This window comes from Mobula birostris, chromosome 24 (genome assembly GCF_030028105.1).
Source record: "Mobula birostris isolate sMobBir1 chromosome 24, sMobBir1.hap1, whole genome shotgun sequence".
NCBI lineage: Eukaryota > Metazoa > Chordata > Chondrichthyes > Myliobatiformes > Myliobatidae > Mobula > Mobula birostris.
In genome coordinates this window covers 9994890-10021080 of record NC_092393.1, presented here as the reverse complement: position 1 = coordinate 10021080, position 26191 = coordinate 9994890, and positions in this window count along the sequence as shown.

Below are 26191 nucleotides of genomic sequence, written 5' to 3'. Positions count from 1 at the left end.
TCCCTACACTGTATTCCATATGCTAATACTTTGCCCAGTCTCCTAATCTGCCCAAGTCCTTCTGCAAACTCCCTGCTTCCTCAGTACTACCTGCCCCTACACCTCTATTTGTATCATCTGCAAACTTGGCCACAAAGCCAACAATTCATCATCCAAATTATTGACATATAATGTGCAAAGAACTGGCCCAACACTGGCCCCTGCAAAATACCACTAGTCACCCCGAGCCAAACAAAATAAGTCCCTTTATTCCAACTCTTTGCTTCCTGCCAGTCAACCAATTTTCTGTCCATTTCCTGTAATACCATTTTTTTGTTCCCTATTACTACCCACTCAGTGTCATTTGCAGCAGTCCGATATCCATTCTCACGTCTATTTTACTCTTTATATATCGAAAAAAAAACTTTTGTTGTCCTCTCTTATATTATTGGCTAGCTTACTTTCACATTTATTCTTTTCTCTCATTGTTATTTTTTAGTTCCTTCACACTATTCTGTGCTATATTATGCTGTTGTTTTTATGTTGTCCTTGACTTTCTTTGTCAGCCATAGTAGGTTTAGAACACTTCTCCTTGGGAATGTATCTGGTGTGTGCCTTCTAAATTGTTCCCAGAAACTCCAGCTAATGCTGTTCTGCCATCATCCCTGCTAGTGTCACCTTCCAATCAACTTTGTCCAGCTCCTCTCTCGTGCCTCTACAGTTGTCTTTAGTCCATTGGTATACTGATCAATCTGATTTTAGCCCCTCCTCCTCAAACAGCATGATGAATTCTATCGTATTATGATCACTGCCTCCTAAGGGTTCCTTTACCTTAAGCTTCCTAATTAAATCTAGTTCATTACACAACTACGAATCCAGAATTGCCTTTTCCCTATTGGGCTCAAACACTTTGCTCTAAAAAGGAATCTTATAGGCATTCTACAAATTTCTTCTCTTGTTGTTTGTTGTGTTCTGTGCTTTCCTGCTCAGCAATGTGTGCATGTTATGTTGGCACTGGAATGGGCGACAGCATTTATGAACTGCCCTAAGCACATTTCAGTGTACATGAGATAAATAAAATGAATCTGAACCTCCATTGGAAATTAACATTATTATAGAATCATAGAAACATAAAGCATGTAATTGTCAAGACTTGGACAGAGCATAGCAAAGCTTTGTTGATGTTTTGCATTCGGCTTTCCCAGAGATGCTAGACTTCCAAAATCAACTGACCCTGAAGACTAGTGGTATTCATTTAATGTTCAGATGTTCTTTTCAGCCTCAATGTAGGCTCCGTTTTCCTTTTGAGAGTTTTAGTTAACGGCCCTGTTTGTCTTAGCGTTTGTTGTTTTATTTTCCCTTTTTCATATTAAAGTCTGTGAACTATCAACCTGCTTCAGTGTCTCTCACTTCGCACTTGGGTGACAATAGGAGCATTATTAGGCCATTCGGCTCATTGAGTCTATTCTGCTATTTCATTATGGCTGATCCATTTTCCACCTTAGCCCCAATCTCTTGCCTTCTCCCCATATCCCTTCATGCCCTGACTAATTAAGAATCTATCAAATATACTCAATGACTTGGCCTCCACAGCTGCTTGTGGCAATGAATTCCACAAATCCACCATTCTTTGGCTTAAGGAATTCCTCCTCATCTCCATTCTAAAGAGACGTACCTATATTCTGAAACTGTGTCCTCTGGTCTTTGACTCCTCTACCACAAGAAATATGCTCTCCCCATCTGTTGTCTGGATCCACAAACATATAGACCAAAACAACTTGAGTAAGGCCAAATATGATGAAGCATCATGACCACATTCCTTAATCATGGGGTTGGCTGGGATGTCCTTGGTTAGTGGTGTGAGTTGATTAGATTAGTAATGGACAGGGAAGTTACCTGGCCATCAAAATAAAGTATTTAAGCTTGTGGATAAAGGGTAAACAGCAAGCATCAAACTGGCAGCCCTTCCACTTGAATCCTTCATGATAGCCTCAGCCTCTTGCTATCCCCTTTCTTGATCAGTTTGGAAACATACAGACCATGAAGAAAACCCAAGAGGACATCATTACTTTTCATGACCAACATCAAAATATCCTGCTATGCACTGCGATCATCAGCAAATTATTAGCAAGTTATGAGTTGTTAGTCATTCTTCTGTAAACCAAAAAAATCATTGAGTTCCTTGACTCTTTGGGTAATGCATGAAGAAGTTGGAATTTTATATAAAACTAATCTACACCTTGTTCTTTTCAAGCTGTGTGCTGCCTATCAACATATCCACCAGTATGTCTCAGTTGTCATCCAGAGGGATCACTCTTTACAGATTTCATTTTTCCACATCTCTTTCCTTACCTGCACCATTACCTGCCACACAAAGATCCTGAAATGGGAGGGTGAGCAGCCAGAGATCATGGGACATATGGGTATCAACGACATAAGTAGAAAAAGGGTGGTGGTCCTGAAAGGACGATACAGGAAGTTAGGAAGGAAGCTGAGAAGCAGAACCTCAAAGGTAGTAATCTTGGGATTGCTGTCTGTACCACACAACAGTGAGTATAGGAATAGAGTGAGGTGGAGGATAAATGCGTAGCTGAAGGATTGGAGTTGGGGTAGGGATTCAGATTTTTGGATCATTGAGACCTCTTCTGGGGCAGGTGTGACCTGTACAAAAAAGGTGGGTTGCACTTGAATCTGAGGGGGGCCAATATTCTGGCAGGGAAGTTTGCTAGTGCTTTTGGGGAGGGTTTAAACTAGATTTGCAGGGCGGGTGGGAACTGAAGTGAAGAGGCAGAGAATGGAGAGGTTGGAGCACAATTAGAGACAGCTTGTAGGGAGTTTATGAGGAAGTATAGGCAGATGTTAGAGCAAAGATGCACTCAGCCTGATGATTTACGATGTGTCTATTTTAATGCAAGAAGTATCATAAACAAGGTGGATGTACTTAGAGCGTGGATCAATATGTGGAACTATGACATTGTGTACATTACAGAGACTCAGAGACTTGGATATCTCAGGTGCAGGAATGGCTGCTAAGTGTGCCAGGCTTTAGATATTTCAAAAAGAACAGAGAGAGAGGCAAAAGAGGTGGGGGCATGGCATTGCTAATTAGGGATCATGTCACAGCTGCAGAAAAGGAGGAAGTCATGGAGGGTCTACTGAGTCAGTGTGGGTGGAAGTCAGAAACAGGAAAGGGGCAATAATTCTACTGCGTGTTTTTATAGACCCCCCAGTAGTTACAGGGATATCGAGGAGCAGATAGGGAGGCAGTTTCTGGAATGGTGCAATAATAATAGGGTTGTTGTGATGGGAGATTGTAACTTTACTAATATTGATTAGCATCTCCTTAGCACAAGGGGTTTAGATGGGATAGAGTTTGTTAGGTGTGTTGAGGAAGGTTTCCTGACAATATGAAGATAAGCCAACTGGAGGAGAGGCTGTACTTGATCTGGTATTGGGAAGTGAACCTGGTCACATGTCAGATCTCTTGGTGGAAGAGCATTTTGGAGGTAGTGACCACAACTCTAATTCTTTCACCATAACACTGGAGAGGAATAGGAGCAGACAATTTGGAAAAACATTTAATTGGGTAGGGGGAAATATGATGCTGTAAGGGATGAACTTGGGAGCATAAATTAGGAGCTGATGTTCTCAAACACACCGTAGAAATATGACAAATATTCAGGGAACATTTGCATGAAGGTCTGCATAGTTCCACTGAGGCAGGGAAAGGATGGTAGGGTTAAAGAACTATAGTGTACAAGAGATGTAGAAAATCTAGTTAAGAAGAAAAGAAAAGCTTACGAAAGCTTCAAGAAACTAGGTACTGTTAGAGCTCTAGAAAATTACAGGTTGCTAGCAAGGAGTTTAAGAATGGAATTCTTTAGGATCGGGACAACAGAGCATCGTGGGAGCTGAATTCTGAAGGAAGGCAGTTTTTTTTTAAAAACTTCTTCGAGTGCAAGAAGGACGAGACTGTGCAGGCACGTGAGGTAACAGGACAGTGCGGAGAGTTTAAAAAGGAAACCACCCTATACAGCAGGCAGCTGTCAGAGTGGGCAGCGGTGTGAGCGGTAGCAGAGTGTAGGGCTTTGGCTTCAACGGGCTTCAGCGGTAAACAGGACGAGGCGAGAGCGAAGCACCAACTCTTTTTTTCTCCCCCCCCCCCCCCGCCTTTCGCGAATCAGCCCAGACAGACAGCAACAGCAGGGCTCTCACAACTAACGGTATGAGCTAACGGTTAAAAAGTTTGTCTGGCGAGGTAAGTGGGTGAGTAGACTTATTTTTCCTGTTTCATTCCTGTAGAATTAGATAATATGCCTGCAGGGTTAGTGCTTTGATCAGGGTGTCAGATGTGGGAATCCTGGGAGACCTCCAGCCTCCCTGATGGTCACATCTGCACCAGGTGCACCGAGATGCAGCTCCTCAGAGACCATGTTAGGGATCTGGAGCTGCAGCTTGATGACCTACTGCTTATCAGGGAAAGTGAAGAGGTGATAGACAGGAGCTACAGGGAGGTAGTCATCCCTAGGCTATAGGGGTCAGAAAACTGTGTAAGTGTCAGGAGAGGGAAGGGAATTGCCCGGATAGTGGAGAGCACACCTGTGGCGGTCCTCCTCAGCAACAAATATCTTGTTCTGGATGCTGTTGAGGGGGATGACCTGACAAGGGACGCCCAAGGTGACCGGGTCTCTGGCACTGAGCCTGGCGTTGTTGTGCAGGAGAGAAGGAGGGAGAAGAGGAATGCGGTAGTCATAGGTAATTCCATAGTCAGGGGAACAGGCAGGAGATTCTGTGAGCCTGATAGAGATACCCACATGGTGTGTTGCTTCCCAGGTGCCAGGGTACAGGATGTCTCCGATCGGGTCCAGAATATTCTGAAGGGGCAGGGTGAGGAGCCAGTTGTCTTGGTACATGTTGGTACCAATGACATAGATAGGACAAAGGAAGAGGTCCTGAAGAGAGAGTTCTGGGAGTTAGGAAGGAAGCTGAGAAGCAGGACCTCCAGGATAGTAATCTCAGGATTGCGACCTGTGCCATGTGCTAGCGAGGGCAAGAATAGTAGGTTCAGACAGATGAATGCGTGGCTGAGAGACTGGTGCAGAGGGCAGGGCTTCAGATTCTTGGATAATTGGGATCTCTTCTGGGGGAAGTATGACCTGTTCAAAAAGGACAGGTTGCACCTGAACCCAAAGGGGACCAATATCCTGGCGGGAAATTTTAATAGAGCTGTTACGGAGGGTTTAAACTAATTTGGCAGGGGGATGGGAACTGGAATGACAGAGCGGAGGAAAGGGTAAACAGAAATAAATCTAAGATAGTGAGCAGTAAAGATGTCAGGAAAGACAGTCGGGTAATGGGGCAAACTCAGCCATTGGGATGAGTTGCAGTGCAATAAAGTTGCAGTGAAATCAAAGCGAAAAATATCAAATACTGGTCTTAAGGTGTTATACTTAAATGCACGCAGCATAAGGAATAAGGTGAATGATCTTGTCATTCAGCTACAGATTGGCAGGTATGATATTGTGGCCATCACTGAGACGTGGCTAAGGATGCATGTCTCTGGGAGCTGAACGTCCAAGGATACACGGTGTATTGGAAGGATAGGAAGGTAGGCAGAGGGGGAGGTGCGGCTTTATTTGTAAGAAATTATATTAAATCATTAGAAGGAGGTGATATAGGATTGAAAGGTGCAGAATCTTTATGGGTTGAGCTAAGAAATCGCAGGGGTAAAAGGACCCTGATGGCAGTTATTTATAGGCCTCCAAACAGCTGCAGTGATGTGGACAGCAAATTACAACAGGAAATAGAAAAGGCTTGTCAGAAGGGCAATGTTATGATAATTGTGGGGGATTTTAACATGCGAGTGGATTGGGAAAATCAGGTCAGCACAGGGTCTCAAGAGAGAGAATTTGTAGAACGTCTATGAGATGGTTTTCCAGAACAGCTTGTTGTTGAGCCCACTAGGGGATCGCCTGTACTAGATTGGGTATTGTGTAATGAACCAGAGGTGATTAGAGGGATTGAGGTGAAGGAGTTCTAAGGAGGCTGTGATCAGAACATAATTGAGTTCACTGTGAAATTTGAAAAAGAGAAGCCAAAATCTGATGTGTCGGTATTTCAGTGGAGTAAAGGAAATTACAGTGGCATGAGACAGGAACTGGCCAAAGTTGACTGGAAAGGGACACTGGCGGGAAAGACGGCAGAGCAGCAGTGGCTGGAGTTTATGCCAGAAGTGAGGAAGGTGCAAGACAGGTATATTCCAAAAAAGAAGAAATTTTCGAATGGAAAAAGGATGCAACCGTGGTTGACAAGAGAAGTAAAAGCCAAAGTTAAAGCAAAGGAGAGGGCATACAAGGAAGCAAAAATTAGTGGGAAGACAGAGGATTGGGAAGTTTTTAAAAGCTTACAAAAGGAAACTAAGAAGGTTATTATGAGGGAAAAGATTAACTATGAAAGGAAGCTAGCAAATAATATCAAATAGGATACTAAAACCTTTTTCAAGTATATAAAAAGTAAAAGTTGAGAGTAGATATAGGACCGATAGAAAATGATGCTGAAGAAGTTGTAATCGGAGATAAGGAGATTGCGGAGGAACTGAACGAGTATTTTGCACTGAGGAAGACATCAGCACTATACCGGACACCCAAAGGTGGCAGAGAAGAGAAGTGTGCGCAGTCACAACTACGACAGAGAAAGTATTCAGGAAGCTGAATAGTCTAAAGGTAGATAAATCTACCGGACCAGATGGAATTCACCCTCGTGTTCTGAAGGAAGTAGCTGTGGAGATTGCGGAGGCATTAGCAATGATCTTTCAAAAGTCAATAGATTCTGGCATGGTTCCGGAGGACTGGAAGATTGCAAATGTCATCCCACTATTTAGGAAGGGGCCAAGGAAGCAAAAAGGAAATTATAGACCTGTTAGCTTGATATCGGTGGTTGGGAAGTTGTTGGAGTCGATTGTCAAGGATGAGGTTATGGAGTATCTGGAGGCATATGACAAGATAGGCAGAACTCAGCATGGATTCCTTAAAGGAAAATCCTGCCTGACAAACCTATTACAATTTTTTGAGGAAATTACCAGTAGGCTAGACAAGGGAGATGCAGTGGATGTTGTATATTTGGATTTTCAGAAGGCGTTTGACAAGGTGCCACACATGAGGCTACTTAACAAAGATAAGAGCCCATGGAATTATGGGAAAGTTACATACATGGATAGAGTGTTGGCTGATTGGCAGGAAACAGAGAGTGGGAATAAAGGGATCCTATTCTGGTCGGCTGCCGGTTACCAGTGGTTTTCCACAAGAGTCCATGTTGGGGCCACTTCTTTTTACATTGTACATCAACGATTTGGATTATGGAATAGATGGCTTTGTGGCTAAGTTTGCTGACAATATGAAGATAGGTGGAGGGGCCGGTAATGCTGAGGAAGTAGAGAGTCTGCAGAGAGACTTGGATAGATTGGAAGAATGGGCAAAGAAGTGGCAAATGAAATACAATGTTGGAAAGTGTATGGTTATGCACTTCGGCAGAAGAAATAAATGGGTAGACTATTATTTAAATGGGGAAAGAATTCAAAGTTCTGAGATGCAACGGGACTTGGGAGTCCTTGTACAGGATACCCTTAAGGTTAACCTCCAGGTTGAGTCGGTGGTGAAGAAGGCGAATGCAATGTTGGCATTCATTTCTAGAGGAATAGAGTATAGGAGCGGGGCTGTGATGTTGAGGCTCTATAAGGCGTGGTGAGACCTCACTTGGAGTACTGTGGGCAATTTTGGTCTCCTTATTTAAGAAAGGATGTGCTGACGTTGGAGAGGTACAGAGAAGATTCACCAAATGATTCCGGGAATGAGAGGGTGAACAGATGAGGAACGTTTGTCCGCTCTTGACGTGTACTCTTTGGAGTTTAGAAGAATAAGGGGACACCTCATAGAAACATTTCGAATGTTGAAAGGCATGGACAGAGTGGATGTGGCAAAGTTGTTTCCCATGATGGGGGAGCCTAGTACGAGAGGGCATGACTTAAGGATTGAAGGGCACCCATTCAGAACAGAAATGCAAAGAAATTTTTTTAGTTAGAGGGTGGTGAATCTATGGAATTTATTGCCACGGGCAGCAGTGGAGGCAAGTCATTGGGTGTATTTAAGGCAGAGATTGATAAGTATCTGAGTACCCAGAGCATCAAAGGTTATGGTGAGAAGGTGGGAGAGTGGGACTAAATGGGAGAATGGATCAGCTCATGATAAAATGGCGGAGCAGACTCGATGGGCCGAATGGCCAACTTCTGCTCCTTTGTCTTATGGTCTTATGGTCTTATGGAATTTGGAGAGCCAGAAAGGGCCATGTGAAGGCCTTGGTGAGCAGGATTAAAGAAAGCCCCCAAGGCATTCTACAAGTGTGTGGAGAACGCGAGGATGAGCTGTGTCAGAATAGGACTAGTCAGGTGAGATAGTGGAAATGTGTGCATGGAGTCACAGGAGGTAGTGAGGGACTTAATGAATACTTTGTTTCGGTATTCACCAGGGAAAAAGGCCTTGACAGTTGTGGGAATGATTTACAGTGGACTGAAGCACTTGAGAATATAGATGTTAAGAAAGAGGATGTGCTGGAGCTTTTAAAAAACATTAAGTAAAATAAGTAACTTGGATCAGATGAGGTATACCCCAGGTTACAGTGAAAAGCGAGGGAGGAGATTGCTGAGCCTTTTGCGATGATCTTTGCTTCATCAATAGGGACAGGAGAAGTACCAAAGGAGTGGAGGGTTGAAAATGTTAACAACAGGAATTCTGCAGATGCTGGGAATTCAAGCAACACACATCAAAGTTGCTGGTGAATGCAGCAGGCCAGGCAGCATCTCTAGGAAGATGTACAGTTGACGTTTCAGGCCGAGAACCTTTGTCAGGTCCTGACGAATGGTCTCGGCCTGAAACGTCGACTGTACCTCTTCCTATGAGTCTGACCAGTGGTGGGCAAGTTGTTGGAGAATATCCTGAGAGGCAGGATTTATGAGCATTTGGAAAGACATAATCTGATTAGGGATGGTCAACATGGCTTTGTCAAGGGCAGGTCGTGCCTTACAAGACTGCTTGAATTCTTTGAGGAAGTTACAAAACACATTGATGAAGATAGAGCAGTGTATATGGATTTCAGCAAGGCATTTAATGAGGTTCCCTATGCAAGGCTCCTTGTGAAAGTAAGGAGGCAAGGGTTCAAAGGAGACCTTGCTTTGTGGATCCAAAATTGGCTTGCCCACAGAAGGCAAATTGTGGTTGTAGATGGTTCGTATTCTGCATGGAGGTTGCTGACCAGTGGCAGGGACCCTCTTCTTTGTGATTTTTATAAATGACTTAGATGAAGAAGTAAAAGGGTGGGTAGTAAGTCTGCTGATGACACAAATGTGAGGTGTGTTGTGGATAGTCTGCAGGGTTGTCAGGTTACAGCAGGACAGTGTATTCTTGTCACAATATATATATATATATATATATATATATGTGTGCAGTATCTGAAATACATCTTATGGAAATGTTTGTTTGATGATGAAATTCAATAAAAAATAAATTACAAAAAAAAAACTTCATAGGCTTGACAATTCTGGAAGAAACAGAGGGCAGATATAATTTTACAATATGCTCTATGTATTTAGAACAGAATACTTATCCTTCTTCCCATATCTTTCATATTTTCTTACAAGATATCAGGAGATTTTCAGATGTTGAATGGCTCAAAAAGCAACACAGTTCCCTGACTAATTTTCCTGTAACCTATTATCTCCTCATTACTATCAATTCCCCCCGCCCCCAATTCCAACACTCACCGATACAGCAGGGGCAATTTACAATGACTAAATAACCCAGCAAATCACATGTGTTTGGGAAATGGGAGGAAACCAGGGTACCCAGAGGAATCCCATATGGTTTCTGTGGAGTGTAATATCCATACAGAAAATACCAGAGGGCAGCATTGAATCCAGATAACTGCAGCTCCGAGGCAGCAATTCTATTAATTGTTCTACTATTCCATGTATCAGGCGACATCCAACTTAATCTTACCTGCACCTCCTCAAGTTTTATAACTTCCTTCCTGCACTTGGGTTTCTTGAACCATGCACAGTACTCTGGCTGTAGCCTAATTAGTATTTATACATTTCTTTGCTTGTGAACTAGTTACTTTTCAGAAGAATTAAACAGTTTGGCACTCAACAAGCCTAAAATGAAAAACTACAATTCCAAGACAGGAAACACATGTTTCCTCATAATTACTTTTAATGTTATGGCTTACATGGTGCCTTAATAAGCACCAGAGAGATAGACAGCAATCCCGTTTCTAACAAGTCAAAGCCTTTTCTTTTCTGGCTTGTCATTTGACAAACATAGAAACATAGAAAATAGATGCAGGAGTAGGCCATTCAGTCCTTTGAGCCTGCACCGCCATTCAGTATGATCATGGCTGATCATCCAACTCAGAACCCTGTCCCAGCCCTCCCTCCATACCCCCTGATCCCTTAGCCACAAGGGCCATATCTAACTCCCTCTTAAATATAGCCAGATGGAGTTCAACCCAGATAAATGTGAAGTGATTCATTTTGGTAGGTTAAGTTTGAAGATAGAATATAATATAAATGGTAAGACTCTTGGCAGTGTGGAGGATCTGAGAGATCTTGGGGCCCATGTCCATAGGACACTCAAAGCTGTTGCGCAGGTTGGCAGTGTTGTTGAGAAGGTGTGTGGTGTGTTGATATTCATCAACCATGGGACTGAGTTCAAAATTGAGTGAGGTAATGTTACAGCTAGATAAGACTCTACTTGGAGTACTGTGTTCAGTTGTGGTCATCTCACTACAGGAAGGATGTGGTTACTATAGAGAAAGTGCAGAGGAGATTTATAAGGATGTTAGCTGGATTGGAGGATGTACCTTATGAGAATAGGTTGAGTGAACTTGTCCATTTCTTCCTGGAGTGATGAAGGATGAGGTGACCTGATAGAGATGTATAAGATGATAAGGGGCATTGATCGTGTGGATAGCCAGAGGCTTTTTCCCAGGACTGAAAAGGCTAACATGAGGGGGCATAGTTTTAAGGTGCTTGGAAATAGGAACTGAGGGGATATCAGGTTAAGCTTTTCACACAGAGAGTGGTGGGTGCGTGGAATGGACTGTTGGTGGCAGTGGTAGAAGTGGATACAATAGGGACTTTTAAGAGCCTCTTAGACATGTACATGGAGCTTAGAAAATTAGAGGGCTATGTGCTAGGGAAATTCTAGGCAGTTTCTCGAGTTGGTCATATGGTTGGCACAACATTGTGTGCCGAAGGGACTGTAATGTGCTGTAGATTTCTATGTTCTATGTTCTATAATCAAAGACTGCACCAAACAGGGTGGTCAAACAACCAGTGTGCAAAAGACAGCAGACTTTGTAAATATAAAAAGAAAAAAAAGAAAATAATAAGCAATAAATATCTATATGTTCTTCCGTTATTCATAGTCATAGTCATACTTTATTGATCCCGGGGGAAAACTGGTTTTCGTTACAGTTGCGCCATAAATAATAAGTAGTAATAGAATCATAAATAGTTAAATAGTAATATGTAAATTATGCCAGGAAATTATGAAATAACTCCAGGACCAGCCTATTGGCTCAGGGTGTCTGACCCTCCATAGAACATAGAATAGTACAGCACAGTACAGGCCCTTTGGCCCACAATGTTGTGCTGACCCTCAAACACTGCCTCCCATATAAGCCCCCACCTTAAATTCCTCCAAGGGAGGAGTTGTAAAGTTTGATGGCCACAGGCAGGAATGACTTCTTATAACACTCAGTGTTGCATCTCAGTGGAATGAGTCTCTGGCTGAATGTACTCCTGTGCCCAACCAGTCCATTATGTAGTGGATGGGAGACATTGTCCAAGGTGGCATGCAACTTGGACAGCATCCTCTTTTCAGACACCATCGTCAGAGAATCCAGTTCCATCCCTACAACATCACTGGCCTTACGAATGAGTTTATTGATTCTGTTGGTGTCTGCTACCCTCAGCCTGCTGCTCCAGCACACAACAGCAAACATGATAGCACTGGCCACCACAGACTCGTAGAACATCCTCAGCATCGTCCGGTAGATGTTAAAGGATCTCAATCTCCTCAGGAAATAGAGACTGCTTTGACCCTTCTTGTAGACAGCCTCAGTATTCTTTGATCAGTCCAGTTTATTGTCAATTCGTATCCCCAGGTATTTGTAATCCTCCACCATGTCCACACTGACCCCCTGGATGGAGACAGGGGTCACCGGTACCTTAGCTCTCCTCGTGTCCACCACCAGCTCCTTAGTCTTTTTCACATTAAGCTGCAGATAATTCTGCTCACACCATGTGACAAAGTTTCCTACCGTAGCCCTGTACTCAGCCTCATCTCCCTTGCTGATGCATCCAACTATGGCAGAGTCATCAGAAAACTTCTGAAGATGACAAGACTATGCAGTAGTTGAAGTCTGAGGTGTAAGTGGTGAAGAGAAAGGGAGACAAGACAGTCCTCTGTGGAGCCCCAGTGCTGCTGATCACTCTGTCGGACACACAGCGTTGCAAGCATATGTACTGTGGTCTGCCAGTCAGGTAATCAAGAATCCATGACACCAGGGAAGCATCCACCTGCATCACTGTCAGCTTCTCCCCCAGCAGAGCAGGGCGGATGGTGTTGAACACACCGGAGAAGTCAAAAAACATGACCCTCACAGTGCTCGCTGACTTGTCCAGATGGGCGTAGACACGGTTCAGCAGGTAGACAATGGCATCCTCAACTCCTAGTCGGGGCTGGTAGGCGAACTGGAGGGGAACTAAGTGTGGCTGACCATAGGCTGGAGCAGCTCCAGAACAAGTCGCTCCAGGGTCTTCGTGATGTGGGAGGTCAATGCCACCGGTCTGTAGTCATGGAGGCCGCTGGGGCGCGGTGTCTTCGGCACAGGGATGAGGCAGGACATCTTCCACAACACAGGAACCCTCCGGAGCCTCAGGCTCAGGTTGAATACATAGCGAAGTACTCACATAGCTGAGGGGCACAGGCTTTGAGCACCCTGGTACTGACACCATTGGGTCCTGCAGCCTTGCTTGGGTTGAGACATTTCAGCTGTCTTCTCACAAGGTCCTTCTCACCTAAGGACATCCCTAAGGGTTGTCATAGTTGGGGTGGTAGCGGGGATAAGCTCCCACTCCCTATAAAGTGCTCCAAATGGCGTGCATCTCTAACAGCATCTGATAAGTCTTCTGAAATGATAGCACTAATTAATTCAAAATTGGTGACCTTCTCCACCTCTGATCCTCCGATGAGGACTGGCTCATGGACCTCTGGTTTCCTCCTTCTGAAGTCAGCTATCAGCTCCTTGGTTGTTGTTAAGGCACCATGCAACCAGATTTTCAATCTCCCTCCTAAATGCAGATTTGTCACCACCTTTGATTGAGCCTGCAACAGTGGTGTTGTCAGTAAACTTGATGTAAATATGACTTTGGAGCTGTGCTTAGCCTTATAAGTATAAAACGATGGTTAAACCAGATGATAAGATCACAGATTGCAAAGAATGCAGTTCTCCTGGTTCTTGGTTCTTCTCTCATTTCTTGGTTCTCTTTGAATTATGTTTATAAGCTATTGGATATATTCTGAGTTTATACCATTTGGCACGTGGCCAAGTGGTTAAGGCATTGAACTAGCGACCTGAAGGTCGTGAGTTCAAGCCCCAGCTGAGGGAACGTGTTGCGTCCTTGAGCAAGGCACTTAATCACACATTGTTCTGCGACGACACTGGTGCCAAGCTGTATGGGTTCTAATGCCTTTCCCTTGGACAACATTGGTGTCGTGGAGAGGGGAGACTTGCAGCATGGGCAAATGCTGGTCTTCCATACAACCAAGCGCAGGCCTGCGCCTTGGAGAGTGAAGACTTTCCAGGCGCAGATCCATGGTCTCGCAAGACTAACGGATGCCCTTACTTTGACCATTTGGCATAGTGGAAGTACCACATAAGACAATAGATGTTGGACCCAAACCTCTTAGCATATGGTCATGGAGAAGTGCACCACAAGAACAAAACCAAGTTGGAATTTCCCTTGTTGCCCATCTCATGACCTGCTACACGCCAACTCTGGCAACTCTGGAGAGGTTACTCCAAACTATCAAACTAGATTAGCCAAAGACTATTGAAACCACCATCCAGTGTATGTTTTGCTCCTTAGTCCCTTTTCCAAGTGAGTTTCAATGAGAGGCAATATTGATACACAGCTGATCATATTTCAGTTTGCCTGTGGATTTTAGGCCTAAATACACAAAGACTTCCAGATAACTTCTAGATAATTGCATGTTGAAGATCTCAGAATAGTCTTCCCCACTGTGCCAGTGTTATGGAGGACCTATCTTAGATTGCTGCTTGACTACTAATTTAGACATCAGTTGTAAGTGATAACGAGCACCTGGAACCATGGAGACTGACACAGTCAGTTTTATGCTTCTAGTAACTTCATGTGGCAGTTTCTTATACCTGAGATTTGCTTGTGCTGCCATTTCATAGGGTAGTTAGGACTCAGCCATGTTATGGTTTCAAGGTTGAGTGTTGACCAGACCAGGAAAAGAGATATTTTTTTCCCTAAGGGATATGAGTAAACTAGGGCGCCACGGTAGCAAAGCAGCTAGCACGATGCTATTACAGCTTGGGGTGTTCCACAGTCTGGCATACAGTTCCAGTGTCATCTGTAGGGAACTTGTATGTTTTCCCCATCAATGTGTGTGAGCTTCCTCCGGTTTCTTCCCACAGCCCAAAGACATACCGGTTAATAGGTTAATTGGTCATTATAAATTGTCCTGTGATTAGGCTAGAATTAAATCGGTGACTCGCTGGGCAGTGTGGCTCGAAGGGCCAGAAGGGCTTGTTTTACACTGTATCTCTAATAAATAAATAAATAAATCAATCAGTCAATCAATCAATCAATCATACCTTTCTAACCAGAGATTTAATAGTTACTATTTATTCTACCTTTTATTCCAGGTACTGTTTGAACTCATGATTATCACAATCTCAATATTGTCCTGGAAAAGTCAAAATCAAGTTTTTATTTCCCACTGATCCCTATTCGTCTGTATGTCTGCCCATCAACTGCCTGAAGCTGAACTAGACAATGGTTCAGCTCACTTGATCCTAGTCTACGCATCCATTTCATTACCAAGACCATTTCCACCTCTACAGCAATCCCAGCTCTGCCTCTGCTTCATGTTAGTCAAACCATTATCTGTGTTCTTGAATAACTGATTATTCCATCACATTCCTGGCTGGCCTCCCATGTTCTTCTCTCCATGAAATCTGCTACTAGTGTCTGAAAGAATGCTTACTATTTTCAGCTTTGCTCACTGACTTGTGCTGAATTGTGTCAAGCAATTTTTGGTTTTATAACTTTAATTTTCAAATCCCTCATTGGCCCCAGCCCTTCCCATACTTGCAATCTTGTACAGCTTCAGAAATACCTTCCCTTCTCTTATTCTAGTCCTGTGGGTATTCCAAACCACCATACTACCACTAGCAGCATATCACCCACTGCCTAAACCCTCAGCTGTAAACTCTGTACCCTATCAGTCTGGCTATTACCTTTCCTCCTTTAAAAGTTACCACCTTCACCAATTCACATATCTCCTTGTGTGATTTGCCGTGAAAGTAGGTTTGATAATGCTCCTGGGAAGTGCAAACACATTATGCAACATTTGTATGGAAAAACCATGTCTTCAATAAAAATTGAGCCACAGCAAGTGAGATGGAAAATGTCAATTTTGGCTCCAAGTAAATACTGCAGTTATATTGGGCCTTGGTAACAATACACTTTGAATATAGGTACGTGTCCAATCTCCCTGTTTAAGACAGGATATACTTGCAAATAAAGGGAATGCAAAAATTGTTTCCCAGATGGATTCCTGAGAAGGATTGGAAAGGAGGAGCAGAAGATATTGGTCTGTGTGGAGGAAGTAAATAGATTGGGCCTAAACCCTCTAAAGTTTAGATGAATTAGACAAACAAGATTCTGTGCAAGTAGCTACAGAAAAACTCAAATTTGGTGCAATAAACTCATGTCAAACTTACTGAGGGAAAATCAATGTCCTCCAATATTATCATCAATGCATAGTGTCTTCATGTGTCAGCATATGAATACCTAAGGAGACAGAAGCTCATTTACAATTAAGCAATGCAATGAGGTGGAGGATAAATGTGTGGCTGAGGGATTGGAGCAGGGGGCAGGGATTCAAGTTTTTGGATCACTAGGACCTCTTTTGGCACAGGTGTGACCTGTACAGAAAGGACGGGTTACACTTGGATCCTAGGGGGACCAATATCCTGGCAGGGAGATTTGCGAGGGCTACTGAGGTGACTTTAAACTAGAATGGTTGTGGGGTGGGAATCAAATTAAAGAGACTAGAAAAGAGGAGGTTAGTTCACAAATAGAGAAAACTAGTAGACAGTGTGTGAGGGAAGATAGGCGGGGACAAAGATCAGGAGCACTCAGAACAAAGATGTAGGAGACAAGGAAGAAAAAGATAACAAAGTTGTTTGCTCCATTAAGGATAAAGAGAGAGTAAGAGGTGGAGAGTTTCTTAAATGCATCTATTTTAATGCCAGGAGCATTGTAATAAAGGTGGTTGAGCTTAGAGCATGGACTGATACCTGGAAATATGATGTTGTAGCTATTAGTGAAACGTGGTTGCAAGAGGGGTGTGATTAGCAACTAAATATTCCAGGATTTTGTTGCTTCAGGTGTGATCGAATAGGAAGGGCAAGAGGGGGAGGTGTTGCATTGCTTGTCAGAAAAAATATAACAGCGGTGCTCTGGCAGGATAGATTAGTGGACTCGTCTAGGGAGGCTATTTGGGTGGAATTGAGGAATAGGAAAGGCGTAGTGACGTTTATAGGGGTGTATTATAGACCACTTAATGGGGACTGAGAACTGGAGGAGCAAATTTGTAAGGAGACAGCAGATATTTGTAGTAAGCACAAGGTTGTGATTGTGGGAGATTTTAATTTTCCACACATATACTGGGAAGCCAATTCTGTAAAAGAGCTGGATGGTTTGGAGTTTTTCAAATGTGTGCAAGATAGTTTTTTGCAGCAATACATAGAGGTACCAACTAGAGAAAGGGCAGTGTTGGATATCCTGTTAGGGGGTGAGATAGGGCAGGTGATGGAGGTGTGTGTTGGGGAGCACTTCGGCTCCAGTGATCACAATACCATTCATTTCAATATAATTACGGAGAAGGATGGGACTGGACCCAGGGTTGAGATTTTTGACTGGAGAAAGGCTAACTTTGAGGAGATGTAAAAGGATTTAGAAGGAGTGGATTGGGACAATTTGTTTTATGGGAAGGATGTAACAGAGAAATGGAGGTCATTTAAAGGTGAAATTTTGAGGTTACAGGATCTTTATGTTCGTGTTAGGTTGAAAAGAAAGATTAAAAGTTTGAGAGAGCCATGGTTTTCAAGGGATATAGGAAACTTGGTTTGTAAAAAGAGAGTGATCTACAATAAATATAGGCAGCTTGGAGTTAATGAGGTGCTCAAGGAATATAAAGAATGTAAAAAGATTCTTAAAAAAGAAATTAGAAAAGCTAAAAGAAGATTCAAGGCTGCTTGGGCAAGTAAGGTGAAAATAAGTCCAAAGTGTTTCTACAGTTATATTAATAGTAAAAGGATAGTGAGGGATAAAATTGGTCCCTTAGAGAATCAGAGTGGACGGCTATGTACGGAGCCAAAAGAGATGGGGGAGATTTTGAACAATTTCTTTTGTTTGGTATTATCCTAAGGAGAAGGATATTGAATTGTGTAAGGTAAAGGAAACAAGAAGGGTAGTTATGGAAAGTATGACAGTTAAAGAAGAGGAAGTACTGGTGCTTTTAAGGAATATAAAAGTGGATAAGTCTCCGGGTCCAGATAGGATATTCCCTCTGACCTTGATGGAAGTTAGTGTGGAAATAGCAGGGGCTCTGACAGAAATATTTCAAATATCATTAGAAACAGGGATGGTGCTGGAGGATTGGCATATTGCTCATGTAGTTCCATTGTTTAAAAAGGGTTCTAAGAGTAAACCTAGCAATTATCGGCCTGTGAGTTTGACGTCAGTGGTGGGTAAATTGATGGAAAGTATTCTAAGAGATGGTATATATAATTATCTGGATAGACAGGGTCTGATTAGGAACAGTCAACATGGATTTGTGTGTGAAAGGTCATGTTTGACAAATCTTATTGAATTTTTTGATGAGGTTACTAGAAAAGTTGACGAGGGTAAAGCGGTGGATGTTGTCTATATGGACTTCAGTAAGGCCTTTGACAAGGTTCCACACAGAAGGTTAGTTAAGAAGGTTCAATCGTCAGGCATTAATAGTGAAGTGGTAAAATGGATTCAGCAGTGGCTGGATGGGAGGCGCCAGAGAGTAGTGGTGGATAACTATATGTCAAATTGGAGGATTGGAGGACAGTGTGTAGCGATGTGCCTCAGGGATCTGTACTGGGTCCAATGTTGTTTGTCATATATATTAATGATCTGGATGATAAGGGTGGTAAATTAGATTAGTAAGTGTGCAGATGATACTAAGATAGGCGGCGTTGTGATAATGAAGTAGGTTTTCAAAGCTTACAGAGAGATTTAGGCCAGTTAGGACCGAGATTAGGAAAAACTTCTTCACACAGAGAGTGGTGAATCTGTGGAATTCTCTGCCACAAGAAACAGTTGAGGCCAGTTCATTGGCTATATTTAAGAGGGAGTTAGATATGGCCCTTGTGGCTAAAGGGATCAGGGGGTATGGAGGGAAGGCTGGTACAGGGTTCTGAGTTGGATGATCAGCCATGATCATACTGAATGGCGGTGCAGGCTCGAAGGGCCGAATGGCCTACTCCTGCACCTATTTTCTATGTTAGAAGATTGGGCTGAAAGATGGCAGATGGAGTTTAATGCTGAAAAATATGAGGTACTACATCTTGGTAGGACTAATCAAAATAGGACATACATGGTAAATGGTAGGGCTTTGAAGAATGCTGTAGAACAGAGGGATCTAGGAATAATGGTGAATAGTTCCCTGAAGGTGGAATCTCATGTGGATAGGGTGGTGAAGAAAGCTTTTGGTATGCTGGCATTTATAAATCAGAGCATTGAGTATAGGAGTTGGGATGTAATGTTGAAATTGTATAAGGCATTGGTAAGGACAAATTTGGAGTATTATGTACAGTTCTGGTCACCGAATTATAGGAAAGATATCAATAAAATTGAGAGAGTACAGAAGAGATTTACTAAAATGTTGCCTGGGTTTCATCTCCTAAGTTACAGAGAAAGGTTGAACAAGTTAGGTTTTTATTCTTTGGAGTGTAGAATGTTGAGGGGGGGACTTGATAGAGGTGTTTAAAATTATGAGGGGGATTGATAGAGTTTACATGGATAGGCTTTCTCCATTGAGAATGGGGGAGATTCAAACAAGAGGACATGAGTTAAGAGTTACAGGGCAAAAGTTTAGGGGTAATATGAGGGGGAACTTCTTTACTCAGAGAGTGGTAGCTGTGTGGAACGAGCTTCCAGCAGAAGTGGTTGAGGCAGGTTCGATGTTGTCGTTTAAAGTTAAATTGGATAGATATATGGACAGGAAAGGAATGGAGGGTTATAGGTTGAGTGCAGGTCAGTGGGACTAGGTGAGAATAAGAGTTCGGCACGGACTAGAAGGGCCAAGATGGCCTATTTCCGTGCTGTAATTGTTTATGGTTATATGGTTATAAGCACTCTTAAAGCTAGCAGGCGTGATTATGAATATTTGAGGGTGAGGTGAGATGGGATAGGTCACAGGCATAATGCAGTTAAACATACCTCAGTTGAGAATACCTGTGTTTTTACCCAAGGCACCATAGCTAGCTCTTGTCAATTATTGCAGACATGTGGCCGAATAGTGACTTAACCCCAATAATTATACAAGATGGATTAGCTGGTTCCTAATCAGCTCTCAGAATGAAAAATGCATTTTTTTGTGGCTGGAGACTACCTAGACGGTATATGAGGTGTTGCTCCTCCAACCTCTCCGGCCCCTTGGTATGAACATAGAATTCTCAAACTTCCATTAATTCCCTCCCCCTCCCTTCCCCTATCCCTATTTCACTCTGCCCCCTCCCCCAGTTGCCTATTACCTCCCTCAGGGTTCCGCGTCCTTCTACTACCCATTGTGTTTTCCCCTATTCCTTCTTCACCTTTCCTGCCTATCACCTCCCTGCTTCCCCTCCCCCACCCTTTATCTTTCCCCTTACTGGTTTTTCACCTGGAACCTACCAGCCTTCTCCTTCCCACCCTCCCCCCACCTTCTTTATAGGGCCTCTGCCCCTTCCCTCTTCAATCCTGACGTAGGGTTCCAGTCCGAAACGTTGACTGATCATTTCCACGGATGCTGCCGGACCTGCTGAGTTCCTCCAGCATGTTGTGAGTGTTGCTTTGACCCCAGCATCTGCAGAATATTTTGTGTTCTTTAGGAAAGTGATAGTCCAGAGGAAAAAGGCATTGGAATTAACTCTAACCATAATTATACAGTATGTTGCAGTTTGAAGAAGAGGATGCTGGGAGAATGCTCAGCAGAGATGACAAAAGATTCTGTCACTGGGGTAGGAAAGGCAGAGAAGCCTAGAGCAAGAGGCAGATTTGGTGTTTTCAGGAATATGAAGTGTTTTAGAGACAGTGCTGTTAGGCCAGGAGGGTATGTGAAAATGGAGGGTGTTCAATTCACTGTGGTGAAGGCATACCTTAACAGGTTTGATAGATTTCACATCAGGGCTTCAGGAGCAGACTCTTGCTTTGATGTTTCCATCACCTTTTGGCTGAAGTTTAAATGAGGTGTGTTGGCAAGTACGTTACTGGACATAGCTTTAGGCAGTGTTGGTAGAGGTGCCAACAGCTTTTAATGGAATTGTCTCCACTAAAACAGCAAGACAAAAATATGTCATACAATTGTATTAAGTCCACGCAACTGAAGATATCTGGAAGAATTGATGCACAATGTATGCTTTTTAAAAAAATCCTTTGAATTTGGTGTTGATAGATAGACAGACAGACAGACATACTTTATTGATCCTGAGGGAAATTGGGTTTCGTTACAGTTGCACCAACCAAGAATAGAGTATAAATGATCAGTGAATAAGATTGGTAAATAGTGTAAGACTTGATTACCTCTCACTTGTCTGGTGCATGCAGGTGTAGGGGGGTTTCGTCTCTTATGTTACTGCGTAGGCTCATTAAAATGGCTTCTTTGTTATGTTATACTTGGGAATACTTCTTTATTATGTTAAATGCTGAGAAAGTCCTCCCGCTAGCAGTCTGTTGAATCATGTTACTGATAAGAAGATGTTATGAACCAATTGGGATAGTTGTTATGTTTTTGGTGTATTTGTAAGATATTGTATGCGCGGGGTTTTGGGGCAGAAGGCGGGAGAGAGAGAGACAGATGATGTCAGGTGCTGTGATGTCCGCTAACGAGGTCGGACCCCGAGAAGGGCGCTCGGTGAGGAGACGGAGACGGACTCGTGTGGAGCGTCTGGTCAACCACCGTTGTTGGTCCCAGGCGGCCGGTCGAGGTGGTCCGAGGGGTCACAGGGTGAAGAAAAAGGCTCTTGAGCTCCAACTGTTTTGTGCACGAAGAGATTGAACTTTGATAAGTGTGGCGCCTTTTATTTTCCTTTCATATTTTATTCTCTATTAATTATATAGTTCCAGTAATATCTATAAACTGTAAATCATTTAATCGTATCTGGTGTATTGTCTGTTATTTGGGCAGGGTGGGGTACATCACACAGCATCCACACAAACTAATTACCCAGTTTGGCAGGGCCGAGTGCTGTTTCCGTAGACGACAGTGAGCCGAGCGACCCTGAGGTTGGCCAGGGGTCTGCACAGGAATGATATCAATCATCGTGTACAGAACATTCAAAACCATTTTTCCCCCTGGCCAATATATAGCTCTCAAATACACAATATGGGACAAACAAAGGAAGCCAGGTGTGAACAGCAGGAAGAAGTATTACACTTGTGCTTAAGATGGTGAATTACTTGAAGCTTTGTTGAGGAGTTAGATGAAGCACAGTTTCTCCAGCTCAGCTTTGGTGTTTTGTATATTCTGAATCAAAGCTTTTATTATTTGAAACAAAAATCAATACTTTACTGGTAGTCTCAATGCAGGACAGGGGCTGAGGCAAGAGGACTCTGATAAAGGGGTCTAGCCAGGAGGGTCAATCTCTTCCTAACTCACCAGAATCAATGCCCATACCTCACTTCTCCAAGGAGGAAGACACATGGAGGCTAAGATTTTCAATGACAGTGTTGATACAAATCTTTCACCTGAAGGTGGAGCCCCAGTATTGTACCAGTATCGTACCTGTGTATTACCCAAATTACTTAGGCAGCTAGAAGTGGCCAATATTTGCCACTAATGTGCGTACGGCACACCACTGCCTTCCCAATGATTTCAAACTTCCTTAATCAAGGAGATGGAAAGGACATTAGATGTCATGGGTACACAGATGTGTGCTTCTGGAAGGTCCCAAGTGTGGAGGTGTGCGTATAATGTTTAGCTATGCACATGGAAACCCTTGGAGCTTTTTCAACAGTCTGTATCATTGTCCTGTGCACAAGTATAGTGAGGTGCAAGCCCTATGGCCAACTTGCATGCAGCAACATAACATTCATGTAGGTACAGACTATACACAGAATTTAAAATAAGACAAGATATTGATGAGAGAGAAAAAAAGACTGTGCTCTTTGCTCCAGTATAAGATCTTGGAGAAAAAAGAAAAGACACAATCAAAGGGAAGTCCATAGTATTGAGAGGTGGTCAGTAATATTCAATTACCAACATAGGTTTGGGTTGTGCAGGTCAGTTCCAAATGTGCAATGTCCAAGACCCACTACCTTCAGCTGGTTCACCATTGACATTCCTTCCATCATTGGGTCAGAAGTGGGGATGTTGGCAGATAACTGCTAAATATTCAGTTCCATTCATAACTCCTCAGCAACAATGCAGTCTGTACTCAAAGACAAAGTTGTTGATAAGTAATATATATTGTCATAATATCAGTGCCAGAAAAATGTCAGACAATGAACATCTCTAACAACCATTAACCTTGCAGTCTTTGATATTCAATGACATTACCATTGCTGAGTTCCACACAAAGGACAAAACAGTCCACTTGACTGGCATCTCATTGATCGCCCTAAGCAGCCACTTCCTCTACCACCAGTGAATTCCATCTACATAATGCATGGCAGGTAAGTCTGAGAAAACTTCCCATCTGTATAAACTGTACCACCAAGGATATATGCACCAGGTACATGTAACACTAACCACTGAAGGTTATGAGAATCCTCTGGTGGACTGGTTACTACACTGTCCATTCAAACACTGACTTCTGGTGCCACAGGGCAGCAGTCTACTTCATGTGGCCCTCCAATTTTGGCCTCTTGCACATCCAGCTGACAAAAACATGCACCATTATCGAAAAAATCTAGATTATAACTCCTGATTGTGCCTCCAACAAAATATTTCTGTGCTCCTAGAACACATCTCGCAATGAAGTTATACACTTTAAAAATAGGAGGACCAGAAACACTCAGCCACAGTACTGTGCCTTTGCACACTGCTCATCCCAGGGCCAGTCCTGCAAAATACCCAGAAAAAGTTGCTGAGGAGGTCAATTCTTCTGCTTTAACCAAGACCCAAATAAAAGCATAGGGCTGGTATCTTAATCCAGGTATATCAATTCTAACAAATTCTAATTTAAGCAGTTTGAGTAATAATTTAAGAAGCAAATTAGTTATTATATTTAATTTTAAGTACTTATACATTAGGTGACTTGCTTAGTTTCTCTTAATTGGATGGTATTAAAATGCAGTTCACAATGTTTGAGAGCAGCTATAGCACTAACTGAAATACCTTTAACAAATATTACATACAACATTAGCAGTGGGCACAATGGGCTGCCAGTCTGAATGACAATTCTTCTATAACTATGTGTCAATAAAATCAATGCAAAAATGAAACTGAGATGTAGGTCTGCAGGTCATTCTTTACCACCCTGCAGGTTGGTGCCAGGAATGCTTCCAATATTGGTGGTCATCTACCACCAGCACCTGGCCTGCATGTAGAAATGCTGGTAAAGAAGGCCTAGTCGTTACTGAGGCTGGATCACAACGATGGGGATTGGTAAGAGTTATTTCCACTTACAGCCGGTCCAAGGACTGGACCTTATGGCCAGGACCTAAGGTTCTCGCTGCTGGCAGCCAAAAGAAGCTTGGATCTGCAGAAAGACTTTGACAAGGTGCTGCACATGAGGCTGCTTAACAAAATAAGAACCCATCGTACTACAGGAAAGACACTAGCACAGATAGAGCAAACAGTCAGAATAAAGGGGGTGTAGTCTAACTGACTGCCAGTGACAAGTGGTGTTCCACAGAGGTCAGTACTGGGACTACTTCATTTTACATTATACTGTATATCAACAATTTGGATGATGGACTTGATGGCTTTGTAGACAATACAAAGATAGGTGGAGGGCACGTAGTTTTGAGGAAGCAGGAATTTTGCAGAAGGACTTGGACAGATTGGAAGAATGGGCGAGGAAGTGGCAGGTAGAATATACTGTAGGAAAGTATATGGACATGCAGGGTGTATGGGGTGTCGGGGGGGGGTAGCACCTCTGGTGGGGGAACATGTCACGTCCTTTTCAGGGCGGTTAGTCCACCTTTGGTCCCTACCTGGCACTCAGCTCTCACCTGTGGCTCCCCGTAGCTGTTTGCATGCGACAGCAGCCACACCCCGGGCAACGGCTAAACCAGGTGAGGGTAGTGGACAGGTCTCAAACCCTCGGTGTGATAGGGAGTTGTCTATCCCAGCATGTGAAGACAGACTCCGGCGGATTGAGCGGATGAGACCTATGGAAGGTCCAACGGTCACGAAGGCGGTCTCTGCAAGCGTCGTGGAATGTGTAGAGCAGGACAAAACACAGAAGACGTCCTGGTCATCCACTGCGCCTAGTCCCATCTCCAGCCGTCTAGACTCTGTCTTGCCACTGGATCCAGTTGGGAATTGGGAAGAGAGAGTGAGGCTGATGCTGCGCAACTCTCCCTCACTTAAATCCAAATCACGCGCTAGTCTTGACACCATCATAATGGTGTCGAGGTCGTCATCGATATCAACGATGGACAAACAACCAATATGGACATGCACTTTGTAGGAGGAATAAAGATGTAGATTATTTTCTAAATGGGGTGAAAATTAAAAAAAAATGGAGGTGCAAAAGGACATGGGAGTCCTTGTGCAGGATTCCTTAAAGAGGAATAGATAGTAGATAGCCAGAGCCTCTTCCCCAGGGCACCACTGCTCAATACAAGAGGACATGGCTTTAAGGTAAGGGGTGGGAAGTTCAAGGGGGATATTAGAAGAAGGTTTTTTACTCAGTGGTTAGTGTGTGGAATATACTGCCTGAGTCAGTGGTGGAGGCAGATGCACTAGTGAAATTTAGGAGACTACTAGACAGGTATCTGGAGGAATTTAAGGTAGTGAGTTATATGGGAGGCAGTGTTTAAGGGTCAGCACAACATTGTAGGCTGAAGGGCCTGTACTGTGCTGTACTGCTCTATGTTCTATTAACTTGCAGGTTGAGTTGGTGTTAATGAAGGCAAATGCAATGTTAGGACCAGAATTTAAAAGCAAAGATGTGATGTTGAGGCTTTATAAGACATAGGTCATACCACATTTGGAGTTCTGTGACTGTTTTGGGCCCCATAGCTAAGAAAAGGTGTGCTGGCATTGGAAAGAGTTCAGAAGAAGATGGCGAAAATGATTCTGGGAATGAAACGTTTAACGTTTGAGGAGCACTCTGTAACTCTAGGCCTATACATGCTAGGGTTTAGAATAATTGGGGGGGGGAATTTTTTTGAATCCTATTAAATATTGAAAGGCTGTAAGAGTTGATATAATGAGGATCTCCCTATAGTAAGTGAGCTTGGACCAGAGTCCACACCCTCAGAAGAGAGGGACTTCCATTTAGAGCAGAAATGAGAAGGAATTTCTTTAACCAGAGTGTGTTGAATCTGTGGAATTCCATGGATGGCTGTGGAGGCCAAGGCAAGTCATTGAGTATATTAAAAGCAAAGATCGATAGGATCTTGGTTAATCAGTGTGTTAAACATTAAGAAAAGGCA